Source organism: Toxotes jaculatrix, chromosome 2, assembly GCF_017976425.1.
Source record: "Toxotes jaculatrix isolate fToxJac2 chromosome 2, fToxJac2.pri, whole genome shotgun sequence".
NCBI lineage: Eukaryota > Metazoa > Chordata > Actinopteri > Toxotidae > Toxotes > Toxotes jaculatrix.
Genome location: NC_054395.1, coordinates 6,965,452 through 6,982,567, shown reverse-complemented (window position 1 = coordinate 6,982,567; position 17,116 = coordinate 6,965,452).

Sequence of the window (17,116 nt, the reverse complement as noted above, 5' to 3'; positions counted from 1 at the left end):
AGAGTTATCTGGCAAGATAGGCAGCCTGTGCTCAGCTCAGAGGACAGAGAGCTGAAGCTGCAAGCAAATTTTTTTAAGCTCTTTATTCTCAGGTGTGCAACTCTCAGTGGTGGACAATGAATCACAGCCTTTACTTAAATATAAATACTAATAATAGACTGTTAAATAAATAAACAGTTACTTAATAAGTTAAAAGTACCCAAGTATTATTTACAATTATTTTCAAATTGAATTCTCTCTTTTCAGTTTTTAACTTGAAAAAGTGTCCTAGAATGACCTTTTATCTATAGTATAGTATAGTATAATATAGTATTGTATATAGAGGTTAAAAAAAAAAGTTATCATGGAACAATCCTGAGAAACTATAAAATAATGCAAAAATAAAATAATGCAAAAACACAAAAGTAATTTAACAAGAAAGTTTTTGTCTGTTTATTCTGTCGATATATTTTATCTAAGTATTAAATAAACTCTTGTCTGGATTGTTTACAGCTTGTTCATATATTTTTTTAATTGTTGATTGTAATGAATTCCTTTTTCAGCATGTATAAATATTAAAGTTCAAGTTTGTCTTTTCATTCCTGTCAGGTTAACTTACATACAATAATTATACACACATATGTAAAGTTCAGTGAGCAAAACATTTTTGGCAATAGTTGATGTCTTGTTCAAACATCCAAAATCCAAAGAAGAGCAGTTATTTAAATGAGGGGTGAACTGCGTTTAATTTCCCCCCGCTGAACAGTCGAATATTACGGCAGAACGTTCTGAGTGTTTGATCTCACACAGAGTGTGTGACTCATGCAGAGAAGTTTGGACCACGTATTTCACATTTATCAGTGAAGCGATCAGAGATTAAGTATAACTGTCTCAGCCATCAGCTCGAGAGAGGAGCTAGCTTGGCAGAAACGAAGCCACAAACTTCTGGGTTGTGTTTTTGAAAACAAATCTTCTATCTGTGCAGGAAATAGTGATCGCACACTTGCTTCTGCCTCAGATATATTCTCAAGAAACATGAAAGTATTGACTCCTAACTGTGTTTATTAGAGTGTATTTGAAGAAAAAATAGCTGTGTATGTAAACTGGTGCCTTCATTTACTTATAACGTGTTATCAACACAGGAAATCCGTGAATTTCTCTATAATCTATTTTCATCAAACTGAACAAAAAGTTAAAGGGCACTCTCACCAGCAACCATCTCTGTGTCTCAGGGTCTCACATAACCCTAAGTGGTCCCACACACACACACACACACACACACACACACACACACACACACACACACACACACACACACACACACACACACACACACACACACATTGTGATGTCCCACAAGACAGTGTGACATTTATTCTGGGCACATTATATGTCATACAGGAAAAATTATCAGTGGAAATTTAGCGCACAAACCAAGAGGCCGCTTTCAGATTTTTTTCCACTGGTTTATCTACAACCACAACGTTAATACAAGACATGGTCACGACTGATGTTGCTCGTTTGTGTTATAATCACCTCCTCCTCCCAAAGGCAAATCGAATTACTGTGTTTTCAGCTTGTTGCCAACACAGATGATTTGCCAGCTGGATAACTGAGACAGATATTTGACTGAAAAGCTACAGTTAGTCGTGTTAAATATATCTATATATAAATGTAACACTATCACATTACTGGATTCAATTAAAACTGATAATGTTTTTGATTTTTAACTCTGGTGATCATATTAATTATTGTTCTTACTGTCAACAAATGCCAGGAAAAGGCTCAAACCAACCATGAACTGATTCTGCGAACAAATATTATCATTTTAAAACTTTTAAAAACACATCAGTGAGACACATCATTACACTGGGTGACGTAAGGGCACACTCTGTATTTTAACTTATTCCCATGTACTGCATGTACACCATAGAGTCTTTATACTCGCTAGTCGCCCTAAAAAACACAATTGCTAAAAACCACAGAGTAACAACTGTTTAAGGAAATTATTTTAACCTTTATTAAAAAAAAAAACAAAGTATATTCAAGACCATTTTGTTGACAATTGTTAATTAACGCTCAAAAAGAAAAGAAAAGAATGTAAAAAGAATTACAAGAATTACTTCTTTTAAATGAATTAAATATATTATAGCAATACATACCTCTATAGATAATACACGTTCTCAGTCTGCAAGCGAAAGAGTGTGTATTATCTATTGAGGATCTTATAACCATAGAGGAAATACTAGTTTTTTTTATGTACTATAAAGTTATTTAAGTCCTGTGGTTCATGTTCAGATTTAGAGAAGAACAGAAAACGTCCACTAAAAAACTTGATCACAACAAAACACAGAAATTACTGATGTCTGTTCAATCATCATTTATCAAAAAGGTTAACCAGTGAGTTCAAGCCATAACACAGTAACAGAAGTTTAGTTGATGGAAGAAAAAGTAATTATCTGCAGTGAGTACTCACACTGCAGTAAATATGCTGTGGACTAGATATTAGCAGACAGTAGGTGTGGTGAGTACCATCAACATGGGCAATGTATTTCATTTAATTGATAATTAGATGATCATTACCATGAATTAAAGTGCCGTTGGTGACAGTGTTGTACCAGTGGTGAGTGTGTTCATGGTGTGTTCAGGTCTGTACAGCACACACTTACTGAGCTCTGTAAATTCAGCAAAACCAAATGAGCACTCAAACTTTAGATTATATATAATGTGAAACTGGACTTTAAATTGAAGCCAGGTTTGTTTTATATTGTTAATAATACAAATTGTTTGTATTTTCATTTTAGTTTTTATTCAATTACTTATTTTGTTATTTACATTTTATTTTCTCAGGTTTTATATTTAATAAGCTTTTTGCCATGTCATGGAAGCAAAAGCACAGATGTAAATAATAAAATGACTTACTGTCATGACATATGAATACAACAGAGACATCATTAATGTTATTCAGTTATTAACATCTGCACTTAAGCTAAGACAAGTCAAAATGCTGTAAAAAAAAAAAAATAATGTGTGGCTTTCAAATGAACTGTACTCACCAAAAAGAAAAACATTTGTTCAGTCATTTTTATGAACACAGTTTAGTCTCTGTGTCAGTAGAAATGCTTGCCACCCTTAGTGGCAATATTTAATGTTAGTATTAATCAAAAATGTCACTTTGTGTGATCAGGTTTGTTTGTGTGTCTGTGTGTTCGTTTGAAACTGATAAAGCAGCTCTGAACCAAAAGGCTCGGCAGGAAGAGGGCTGACAAAAACAAGCATGCATCACCCATTTGTGTGTATAAAAAGAAATCGCTCTTAATTGATTTTTCTTTTGTTTTATTTTTTTTTTTGTGTGTTTTTTAGTCTCAGGGTTTTTTTTCTTAGTTTAGTTACTAAGACTAACATTGTGATTCACAACATTTTATGTTGTAAATTTTTGCCACCAACTAAGAGAAAAATTAAGAATTTTCAACAAAAAAGATTAATCTTCTACCATGTTATTATTTATGTTTTCAGTGAAGAAATTAAATTTCTCATTGTACCTGTCTATCTACATTTGCAGAGACATAAGACATAGGAAATAATTTTTGCATAAATTATTATTGAATTGATAATTATTGAATTATTATTCATTTGAAATTTGTTAAAATTTATTAAAACTTACAAACATGAAAGAAGAACTAAAAGTGCCTCTTTCTGTGTTTTCATGTCCATTCCATTTTTTAATAGAGTAAGTTTTAGATGTATATACAGTAGCTCTCAGGTATGTTCATTCATGGCACTTACCATAAGCCAAGCAGTTTAAGACTGAATGTATACTACTTCATTATGCTTTGATACCATACTCATTTTTTGACCAATAACACAGTATTTGTCGATAAGTGCCTCTACACAACATAAGAAAATATCAGTAGTTGCTGTTATAATTATAAACCACTGATTTAGTCATTGTTTAACTAATTTGTGTTTCTCATTGGTGTTTAACTTTCTATTATTTGTCTTTCCTCTCCTTGAACGTATGTAATTTATGGACCCCACAAAGAAGCAACATGATAAAACAACAGCAACAAGGCAACTTTTGTTGTACATTTCCGTTCAAGTGAGCGCAGCATGCCTTACAGTAAAATTCTCACCTCCCACACCCACCTCACAGACGTAAACCACAGACACACAGAAGCTAATAACAACCATGAGAAAACAGAAAAGTTTTCAGTATAACGTGGACGCACTTGTGACTGATCTCAGAATGCTAAGTGTGTGCTTCCAGAGCACAGGACAGGAATAGCACCCTCATCAGCCTGGATCCCATCACACCACAACCTTAGGAGACTTTGGTCAAGAAACAAGTTAGAATTGTTACAAGCACACAAGTCATTAAGTTTGACATTACATACTGAGCTCCAGCCTGTCCTCTCTTTCTAAATATAGTCACATACATACAGTAACTGAGGAGTCTTACCTGTCAATTAATTTTGATAGTGTTTTGAATTTTGGTGGTGGGGCAGCCGTTTGGTTTACATTTGCACAATGGAGCGTACCCACAAGATGACAGCTACACTTTGATTTCTGACTTTCTAAATTTTGTATCTCGACCTCTAACTTCAAGCCACTGAACAATAGTACAACCACAACTACTACTGCTACTATAAACAAAAAATAACATCACTAAAAACTACTAAACACTAATAATAGCTATGGTTTAACTGAGCAGGGACCCTCCACACCTGTCAAACAACAAACAAAAAAGGAAAAAAAAAATCTTCTGGTCTAAGCAGTGTAGTACACACCTTGATCTGATTGTCTAATTTTGACTGTTTTCACACTGGATAACAGACAGTGTGGATTGTTTTGTGTTTAGATCATGGCATTCAGTTCATCCTTCAAGCTGAAGAGAGCTGAGTCCCAGACCTGCACCAGCACTGAGCCCTCACACGTGCTGGTCCACAACTCCTCCATCAAAGAAGTTATTTCACGGCTAATACTTTGTGACCACATGACTTCTCCTTCAGTGACAAAGACGTCTTGAGATGTCAAGTGAAAAATCTTTAAGATCAACAACCAAGTCCACTTGCCCTCAATTCAGCTGTTCACGGACAGCAGATCATAAGAGCTCCCTGCTGCAGAGCTCCCTGGGCCCTAAGGAAAGGACGAAAAACAGCTCTAAATGAAATGGTGACCGGGGGCTTCTCTCCAGCACTGAGGGGAAACATCTGTCGTGTGGAGGGTTTCCGATTATTCGAGTGTCTGACAAGCAGTTCTGACACAATATGCTGGCATGTTAACAAAGCCAGAGCTGCCTCTACAGAAGGACCCAGCAACAGAGCCAGAATAGAAAATAAAAAGAAGAGGAAGTGTTTTCTTCATGTGGAAATAGACACAGCTTCCACAGCTTTGCAGATTTTATCACCTAATCATGTGGCGTATCCCTCTTTTTAGTTCTTCTGTTTCATTTGCAGGTTCTTTTTTTTCCAGATTAGCTGAGCAGTCCATAGTCTTTCCAAATTACCCTTTGGTAACTGGGAACATACCCAGTGGGGCACAGGGGCGCACTTATTTTATGTACTTACTTGTACTTTACTCAATTATTTCCATTTCATGATACTTCTTAATTCTTCTTAATTCTATTCCTACTTTTGTTCTATTTCTGCGCAAGTTGTCATTCATCCAGGTGACTGTATCCTAAGGGTTGACTGAAGGCAACTGGACGTCTTGTTTAAAGCTTGAAGACATTTCACCTCTCATCCGAGAAGCTTCTTCAGTTCTCGGCTGTGAAGCTTCTTCACAGTGTATGAGGTAATTAATTAAAATTATCCCCAGACGCACCAGTTACATCATCAAAACTCTGCTTCAAAGTGAATGCATTACTACTACTACTAATAATAATAATAATAATAATGATGATGATAGAATAATAAAACATATAATGATATAAATGAAAGGAGCCATTCTGCATAATGGCTGATAATACCTCTGTAATTTTACTTGGTACAGTTTTGAGTGCAGGAGTTTTATTACTGACACACACATGTCCTCAAAGACTTCAGCAATTTGATTTTGAGCAGGGAGATTTGCAATAGCAAGTCTGCACCACTAGGTGGCAGAAAAAGACAACTGCTTGGAATTGTATTTAACACAACAGGAGAGGTGTTGTAAATATCATGACTGTGATCACTCCATATGTGATCCATATTTTGAATGAAAACTGATAGAAATTTAGGGTGAAAGGGTATAAAGGGAAAAAAAAAAATCTACACACTGTAAAAGCCTTGTTTCTTCTTCATGTGGGAAGCAGGCTGAATCTTGTACTGTTTGATTTGTTATTGTTAGGTAACTGGAAAAGGTGCCACCGCTTAATTTCCTTTCACCCCCTGCCTTTAACTAGTTTTCTAAATTTCATTTTCCTTGTCCCCTCTTGTCCAGCCTGATGCCAACCTAAACACAGAGAGAGAAATCATGGAAGTCAGACATTATGAGAATAGGTGAGATTCAAAGCGAAAGCAAAACTGATCAATGTCCATCCATAATGGAGACAGAGGAAATCAGGCAGAGGAGTGGAAGGCAGTCTGTGCTCACTAATTCTATAAATGAGCACCATGCTCTGCAGGGCTCCTGTATTAACCATCTCCATGTATGTAGGAGAAGAAAAGCTTAAAACATACCACTGGTATCCACAACTCAGGGTAACAGAAGGTATCATGTTTTGTAAGGTTTCTTTCAAGGTATCTGCAGGGTTCAAAATAATGTTGCCTGCACAGCCCAGATATGGTGCTCTGGGTTGGGGAGTGTGTGAGCTGCTGCAGTGAGACGTAAGTAGCACTGCCTATACACCTATACACCTATATACACACACTGTATAACAAGCCTTAATGGTTGTGTGAGATAAGATAAAGTGATGTGTAGTTATGACAAGAAACGTTTCTTGTAAAAACAGAATAAATTGGCTCTCAGATCTTGCAATAATGAGAAAATACTTTATAATAAAATATATCTTGAAAATAAACTCTTCTAATCATTTGAAAAGGATCTTGTAAAAAATCAGGATAAACATTAGAGCCAGGCTTAGTGCCACAGAGATGTTACAAATAGCTTCATGAGGCCTTGGGTTGCAGGGAAAGACTAATAATGTGGATGAAAGAAGGAAGGAATTTCACACTCTGCCAACATGTTCATCAGACACAGAGTCATGATTTCCTGTTGTTCATCTGCTTTTTTTCAGTGCCTGGATGAAAATAATAAGGCTGCAGTAGCCAGACAGCTAACAGAGTCAGTGTGCATGTGTCCCACGTGGAGGAGCCCTCATTATTCTTGTTCAAAAACCTTTAAAAATTAGAACCTAGACGTAAGATAATAGAATGATGTTTAATGTGCCACTGTTATCTACAGTCTAAACTCAGATCCGGCTTGAGTTACTCTTACTTACTTTATTTTTCTGCATTATCCATCTTTCGTCTGTCCTGCTGAGACATAAATAAGCATCAACAACATGTTTAGCATTGCCATTATATGACATAATTGGAATAAAGCTAATTATTAATCTGTATCAGACCAGACACCAGGGACTGCCTGGGTAAAAGAGGTGATAAGATGATCATTAATCTTTGATTACTAATTATAATTACTCATACATCTCTTTCTACAGTCTTATGCTGTATCTGACTGGAGCTAACACGAAGCCATAAAGAGCTGCAAGGGAGATGTTTCCTCTAATTTGCAGTACATTGCACATGCCGGCTGAGAGGAACTGAGAATTAGAGTTCATTCGTTTAATTGCCTTGCCCTTCAAGTCAATTTGGTCCTACAATGGTTCAGCGGTTTGTGCGGGGGTGTATCTTTTTAAGTTTTTCCTCTCTGCTGTCACTGTCACCTAACTCTATCTGCTCAGTAGTCAGGATGGCAGAGGCGAAATGGATCTTATTGGGTGGATTTTACACTGCTGCAGTGTCTTCTTTCCAAACCCCGCCGTTAGCATATCTGGCTATCTAGCATACCAATAGTAGTCGCAGAGCATTACATACAATGCCAGTGAGCATGTATCCAGTTAATGACATTAGCTTGTGAGGTTAGAGGTTATGTAAAAACACTGGCCACCATGAACTGTATTTCCTTACTGTGTGAAAGCTGAAGTTAATGCTAACGTTAGCAGCTCTGTCCTCCTCCATTTGAAATAGCAAATGTTATGTCATTTTTGCTTGTTAAATGATTTATTGATTAATTTTATCAGAGTTGTTGGAAATTCATGTGGTGTCCATACTAACTGATTAATCAATTAATCATTTCAATATTACATTAAATTGCCATACTAGGAGGGACTAGCTTTTAGTCTTCTGCACTTAAAGAACATGCGTCTTTATTTCTGTCTGTTACTAACTGGAGAGGATACTGACTTTTCACGTTAGCTTCATTTGCTAATTAGGAACAGCTGACAAATGCTCTCAGTGATGTCGCTCTTGACATTTTAGCCAGCAAATTGAGAATCCTGCTTGTGTTTACCCCTGTGTGAAATCAAGGATCTACTGTTTCAAACATTATGAAGAAAGGCTGATTTGTAAATCTGACACCGTTATCACTGTAAATGGCATTATGTGCCACATAAGAATGCAAAGTTTGACAGGTTTAGTAACAATAAATAAAAGGGATGAGTCTGAGTAATGCTCAGTCCATTCTGGATGAATACACACGTTTGAAGTCACTTACTGCTTAACTTACTGAAATGCTTTCTGATCATCTAAAGATGTAGGAAACACTGTGGGAACATTATCTCATTCATAGCACCAGCGGTTTCCTGAGGAATGCAGCTCATATTTAATATGACACGTGTTCTGTGTGACAGACAGGTCCCCTGGAGAGTATTAAGAAGAAAGGAGAAGTGGCTGACCACAGAGTCACACAGGCAGTTATTACTACTGTGAAGAGAGAAATGCATATTGTTTTTTTGGGGGGTGGGGGTTACTCTCTATAGGAGTGCTCCATCCATGCACTGCCTTTGAAGTGGGTTTTGATGTCAGCTTCATCTATTATGGATCAGGTGACATTTTTCTGATGACAGCTCCCGATACACCTCTTAAGAGACAGGCATGGAAATAGGAACATGGAAATAGATCCCGGTATGCTCTTTCCTGTCGTTATCTCTGCTCTTTTTCTTCCTCCACTTGGAGAAGGTGTTGGAGTCAGACAGGGAAAGAAAGTACACAAGGACATATAGAATCAGACAGCAAGTCAAAATAGTTTATTATAGAACAGGATTCATAGTCGAGGCACTACCTCACATTTAGTTTAGGCACTGAACTACTGCACTGGAGTCACAGCCACGACTCGGTCTGAAAACCAAAGCCTGCCAGCCATACTGACACTGGCTACACCTGTTCGTACAATACCGTATGCTATCGCCCTGTTTGATCTCCAGTCAAATCAAAACTCCAAAATATTACATAAACATAATCTGAATAAATGAGAAGAAGATAGTTTTAGGTTCTGTTTTTTTATAAATATATTTCCTTCCAGATGATGTTAATATTTTTATTAGCAGGATGGAAAATAATGTACACTTTCATTATCAAGACATTAACCAAAGTTATGCAGCTGTTAATGTGCCTGACAGAATCCTGCTCTAAATGAAAACCTTTCACCCAACATTAACCTCTGTCACGATTTCAAAAAGCCACTGATTTTGTCTTTTGGTGTAACTGCGACTGGCAGGCTTTGGTGCGGCAGCCTTTCCATGAGTACATTAAATCATCCTACTACTCAAACTGAGCCTTGCCTTGCCCTGGATTCTTTAATACAGCCTGATACACTTTTTGCAGTCTTTTGTGTTTCTTTTTCCATCCGACACATTAAGAAAACACTGCAGCGTCACATTAATCTATTACAACCACAACCATTTTTATTCTTATGATTACTATTATTATTATTATAACAATAAGAATCATAATAACAAAAGTTATGCTGACACATCCCCTCTTGTTTCACTCTTTGTCTGTGTGAGTAGGTAATAAAGAGGAAACTCTCCTCCTGTAAACAGGCAGCCGCCTATTCTTGTTTGTTTTTAGAGGGATTATCAACGAGTATAAATTACGTTGTAATAATTTTTTACATCTGTGGCACAGAATAAGCACCTCACATTAGCTCCATCAACAGCAAAATGTGTTGCTTCTTCTGTTTGTGGCTGAGTGATGCTTAACCCTTAGGTGACCAGCTGGCTCAGATCTGACCAAAGAAATGTACTTATGATCATGCCATAGTTTCTAGTTTGCCTTGATTTTTTTAATGAAGATATACCTTATAGGCCGACCTACTATGACCCCAGTCAAATCAGCAAATTCATAAAATGTGTGTTGATGAAAGGGATAGTTTGATATTTTGGGAAATTTGCTTATTTGTTTTTTTTGTTTTTTTTTGTTTAAATATATAAGAAAATCAATGACACTCTCATGTCCGTGTACTATGCATGAAGCTGGAGCCGGAGGTGACACGCCGAGCTTTGAGTAAAGAGTGGAAATGGGGAAACTGCTAGCCTGGCTCTCTCAGAAACCTGTTCAAAGCTCCACTTCCATCCCTCACCTCTCAATTTAACATGTTCTCACATCTATTTAGTTGAATCTGTACAGGACCAGGACATGTACAAACAAGAGTTTGTGGTTTTAGGGGTAATTAACTTTAATTTCTTAGCAAACAACAGCCAGCTGCAGTGACTTCCCTGAGTCTTGTAGTAACACTGAGGTTGCCAGGCAACAGCTACAACGCTGTGCAGAAGCACTAGGTGGATGGATAAACTGTCAAAATCTCAAAAAAACAGTTAGAGCACAGACTTAATAAGGTAAGGTAATCGCTAACAGGTTCTAGCTCCATAGTTAATGCAGAGACATGAGAGTGACATCAACCTTCTGATCCAACTCTTTTCCTACATGTTGCTGTCAAACTGTTCAGTTAAAGCATAATCATGACTCATTTGTCAGGAAATTAAAATTTCCATGGTTACGTAAAATGGATTACGGGTCTCTCAGAGTTCTGTTATGTTAAAACCGTGTGTCAGACTGTAATTTGTGTATTTCAGAATTGTGTAATTTTATGATACAATTTTAATATTGTGAATAAAATCTTGGCTTAATTATTAATAATTAATTAATAATTATTAATAATTAATAACTCAAAATGTCAATCATTTGGATTTGAGTGATTTGTCTAAGTCCATGTGATCGGATTGTAATGAACAATATATCATTGTGTTAAAATCATTTCATATTTGCTATATTTATTCATTTCTATTTTTTATAGTGATATTATTTGAATATATACATTTACAGTACTGTTCAGCTGGGGTCACATCTGGATCTAGTAGTTGTTAGTGTCACTTGAGAGTGATTTGCTGTAAGTGCATAGTTTGAAATGGCAAAAGTTTCTGTGTGTGTGTGTGTGTGTGTGTGTGTGTGTGTGTGTGTGTGTGTGTGTGTGTGTGTGTGTGTGTGTGTGTGTGTGTGTCAGTCTGTTTGACTGACAGTCTGTCAGTCTGTTTGACTGACAGGGGTTATACATGTTTTTCTACAACTATATGTTTACAGAGTCATTATAGGGTTAAAATAGAAAGTGTAAAGCATTTTAACATAAATAAAGATATATTTAACTTTGTAGTGTTTCACACACATGGCCTCACACCTCCCCACACACAGCATCTGAGCGAGTTGAGTCCTTCTTTCCTTATTTTTAGTTTTCTATCTCTCTTATCGCCTTCAGAACATTTAATTAAGTTCAGTAAACCTCCCAAATCACATTTGCACATACAGAGCACATGGCAATACTGATCCACTGAGACCACAAAGCAGTTTACCAGGTTTCTACCATGTCAATCACTGTAGGGAAACGGCACATTACAGCAAGAGAGATCCGAAGAGGAGAGGGATACTGGGTTTGTGTTTCCCAAAATGTCTGTACAAACTAGTTTCACTTTAACACTCGGCAATGAAAATGATGGACAGCACTGACAACCAATGGTCCACAAGCTGTCTGAGTTTTGAGATGATGGTTATTTGAAGAATCTTGGTTCAATTACAGAATTTAAAAATATTTTGTGTGTTTTTTTTTTGTTTGTTTTTAATTTTGCTGATGACCATTTGGGTCTGAACACCCGGAAGGTTATAAACCACTCATATACTCAAATACTAATAAAATATGTTAGCTTGTTTGATCCAAATACATCTCTGCTGTCTTTCCTATCATTCTAAACATCACCTTTTATGGACATTTCTACTTATGAACCACATTAGATAGCATGATTGCGTACATCTTCATTCTCTGTATTACACAAACTGTGCTGCTATGCATCTCACCTGACCAACATAGAGAAAATAAACAGATTTATGTATATATTTCTATTAAAAAAAATATTTGCTGCAACATCAGCCCAGGCAAAGCTTTGCAAGAACACATAACTAGTGACAAACACTTTGGGGAACCCAGCTCAGATCTGGACAACACCACGACACGTCTGTCACCTCACAACCTCAATCCACAACACAGACAACTGGAGGGCAAAATAATTAACAAACATGAACAATTAACAACAACAAAAAAATATTATTATATCTAACCCTGATTACCTAATCATTAATAATCAAGGGGATGTTTGATATTTTTTTTTTCCAACTACAGGCCCAAATATGAAACAAAAAACAACAAGAACACATGGGTATGCAAATGTAAGAGGAACACATTTATGCTACCTGCGGGTGTTGACACAGTTCCTTGTTGCCCAGGAAACTGTGTTGAAGTTTTCCCGCACAAAAAAAAGAAAAGAAAAAAGTAGAGAAGATTTTCATTGTCAAAAAAAAAGAAAGACACGGTTCTACATTGGATTCATAAAACTGAAAACAGTGTAAATTCAGCATCTTCCGCCCCCATCTGTGCACGGTGCTCAATGCACCCCCATTGTTTTGTCAGAACCTGAGTCTGTAGGCTTTATTTTTGTGAATCAAGGCACAAAGCGTACCATCCACAGTGAGCCTACACCAAAACAGGGCCCTGAATGTGTTTTGGACAAGAGGGTATATATACTGTATCTACAAGTGCTTGAGAGGTAATGATACACAAGGCAACTTTTTGGGGCAATGCAAGTCCCTTCTGTTTGCTGCAGATAACAACAACGTGAAAATGAGTGTCGTACTTGTGCATTTGTTTCCAACATTGCTCTACAACTGCAGGGAATTACAAACCTATGGAATACTTTTAGGGCACTTATTGCTTGTAAAATTGTCCTGTGCCTCAGGTTCTGCTGATTTTTCAGTCTCAGTTTGAAAAATTTCACCCAGATCTCATGCTAATTACAGTCATATTAATGTTCCTGTCATGGGAAGCAGGTCCACAATACATTTTGGCTTTCAACTAGTCCTGTAAGAACACATTTACATATGCTTGTGCATCATCTGCTCACACCCAGCTAAAAAAAGTACAGCATGTAATTACCTGCTACCTGTACTGAAGCATCCTGGTCTTTCGTTCTGTGTTTCTTAAACTGTTGTCAGAGGCAGTTAGAAGGATTTCACTCCATTGAGTAACCACTCTGACAAATAGGTCACATCAAGAGCCAGAAAAACAGATTTATGAGGCATCGTCTCTGTAAAAAAAAAAATCTGACATTGACATGGTCAGAGAGGCAGTGAGAGAGAAAGGCTTTCTAAAAAAAAAAAAGAACTGAAGAAACCAGACAACCAAAAGAGAGAGTTAGCACTGTGCCACATTGCAGTCCTTGGGGACTGCAATGTGGCATGTAAACCACTTCAAAGAGCCAGAGAAACAGAAAGGAGACAGTGTACATGCTCCAAACGGCTCACACAATAATAGACGGTGAGTGAGTCTCGGTGTCACAAACAAGCACAAGCACCCACACATGAGCATAACAATCGTGCTCACATGCACCCACCTGCAGTCGGAAGCACACAACGGCAAATATAACCGTGAATCCACACATACAAGCACCGGCGCACGCAGGAAATGATGGATGTGTTGTGGAACTGCACTGATGATTTGTGATGTGAGAGTTGTTGCAGATAGAATTAAAACACACATCTGCAGCTCTAAGCCTCTTATTAGCCTTTTATAGCTCATTGTTTTGGTTTTACAGCCTAAAAGTTCTGTTTTCACCAACTTTGTTTCCAGCAGCAGGAAACAAGGTTTCCTGTTCAAACATTTAGCAACTTAATAACAGATTTTACATGTCAACTGAGGGAGACCAAAACAGAGACAAAAACATACTGAATATTGGACACAGTTGGAAAGAAGAACAATTCCCACTGAATGCTAATGTTTCTCTGTATCTGCTGGGTTAAATGTTTGTTTTCAGTTTGTTGGGCCCTAGTGGCAAAAATCTGTGAATGCATGAATTAAAAATAAAGAAATAAATCAATAACTGTAACTTTAAATCAGCACAAATCAACATTATTAGCAATATTACATATTAGCAATGGGTTAAATTACTATGTGTAATGTGAGAACGGTTGCTTATTTCCAGCAGCAGCTGGCAGCTGTTTCCAGTGAAAAAATGCTCTGATAAGACACAGCCAGAGACAAGCTGGTGAACACAGTGGAGCATTTAGCTGCTAAAGAGCCAGACAGTTTCCTCAAGAGTTGGTGGAGACAAATACAGAGCTATAATGAGTGTCAAGGTTGGACTTGCTCAGCTGCCCAGAAGTGACCCAAAAACAAAACAGTTATTTCTGCTTTAAGAGCCACTGTGGCAGAGTCTGCATCACTTTTAGTTCTTCTCAGTGGCAAATTGTGGTATTAAACACACACAAAAAAAAAAATCCCCTGTAGCCTGTACCATTAAAGATGCCTGTGTAAACAAACAAAGCCAATTATTCAATTTTGTATTACAATCTTTAAAAACCATGGAGATGTATATTTGGGTGTATTTGGGAAAGTTACATGCAAATAAATATGTATGTTTTACCAAACATTTTTCACTTCTCCAAATACATCCATGACTAAAGCACACATGCAATGGTACTTTTTCTCTCTCGTACTCCCTCTCTCTCTCTCTCTCTCTCTCTCTCTCTCTCTCTCACACACACACACACACATATGCACACACACTCACAAACTGCAGCTGTATCAAGTAGGCTAATCAGTATTGGATGGAGGGCCACAGTCCCCGACCAGCAGAGCTGTTTGCTGACAAAATGATCTCTGTATTCTGTCCAAGCTTCTGTGACTGTTGCCAGATAGAACTGTGTGTGTGTATTACAGAGTGAGTGAGTGAGTGGGTGAGTGGGTGAAGGAGTGAGCGAGCATGCAATCAGGCTTGCAGGTCTGTGTTTGGCTTTGCGCACACGCAGCAGTGTTTGTGTATGTTGTGCACATACGTGATGAACGAGTGGCTGTACACACTCAATTAGGTGCACACAGTGCGGCACCAGAAATAACCAACTGTCAATCAGCATCTCATCTGAGCTTCTACAGCTTCAGTGTTCTCTCACAGAAAAAGATGTCTGACTCTGTTAACAAGGTCTGCCATGGTGCAGACCAAAAAAACTGTAAGAGGTGGGGCAAGACAGTGAAAAGGACGTGTGTGTATGTATGTGTACTTGTGTGTATTTGTGTGTGTGTGTGTGTGTGTTTGTGTGTGTGTGTGTGTGTGAGAGAGAGAGAGAGAGAAACAATGCTTAGTTTGGAGGCCAGAGATAGCTGTCTCCTCCTTATCTGTATCTCTAACTTATCTACAGTCTTGCTCTGTCTCCCCTCTCTGTATATATGAATACAAATGAGTCTTTTTAAATAGAGTTTCCTGTATAAGGAGGCACGGTGGTTCACTTCCATCAGCATCCTGAAACATTCATTCAGTTATTTAAAATAGTTTGGATGGAGCAGATGAATGTTGCCTTGAATTAAGGTGGAGGGGTGTAGCTCCACTTTTTCTGTGTTGGTAGAAGCGTGGTAAAACTGACTGATCATACCTGACGATCCAATCTAGCTTTAATTTTCCTGTTTCCTCCTCACTGTGAGACTCACATCCAGTTATCATCTTGTAGCACACTCTATCTTCAATCACTTAGTCATCAAATAAACTCTGGTGAATTCAAATAAACTTACCATCAAATATTATCACCTGTATTCTCCAGGCAGCATAAAATAGGGGGATTAAGCTGGTTGATCAATGTCAGACTGATACAAATTACAGTAAAAGTTCCCCTTAGTGCTTCATCTACTTTTGCTATAATGGAAAAATGACTTTAACATAATAAATAGCTTCTATATTTTTAAGGTTTTACAATGTAGTGCTTAGGAAAAAGTTGTAATTTGGGCTGGAGTCTATTGTACATCAGTTCAGAAAGGAGAAGTTGATGGTACTTCACATGGATATTCAAAAATGCTACAACTATGGCAGAAACAGGCCTCAGCAAAAGAGCTGCAGGGATAGCAAAGACCAGACCAAGAGGGGCTACATGACACACTGTGACACTGTGACACAGGTTACTCCTTTCTTTCCTGCCTGACCTCATCTGCTGACTACAGGTCACCGAATCTGTCTCAGGTCATTTAGCAGCTCCCGCCATCATCTTTCATCCCTAACTCTTGGACACAAAGCCTCACCTCAGCCCAAACAAGCTACATCTCCACCAGAAAGTCCGTCTTTGAGTATCAAATGCTCACCCACTGCAGGACTGAAAGGCAGCTCTGAAAAGTTTGTAGCAACTATAGTCAGCGTGGATTCACAGCAGTTACAAGGGATCCTAATGGAGACTCAGGGTCATGGCAGAAAACACGTCAAACTTCTCAAAGTACTCCCACTGCATCATTTTCTGCCACGGACCTGTTCGGTATGTTTCACTTTCAGTTTATACTTTTTACTCAACGTCTCGTTTTCTGCTTCAATACGTGTTAAACACAGATGATGGGTGGAAACAGAATACCAGGTGTTTCTTCAGTGCCTCCGTGAGCTGTGTGTATGTCCAACTGCTGGTTGGCCAAACTACAGTATCTAACTTCATGTTGTTTCTAGGACACTGGCATGAACCTGTCCCTTTCACCTCAGGCTTCTCCCTCCGTGCCGCCCCCTTCAACTCTCCTATGCCTCTCTGGCTTGGATCAGGCTGTTTCACAGAACTTTCTGTTCTCTGTCAAGAATTCCATTCTTGGGAAAACACTG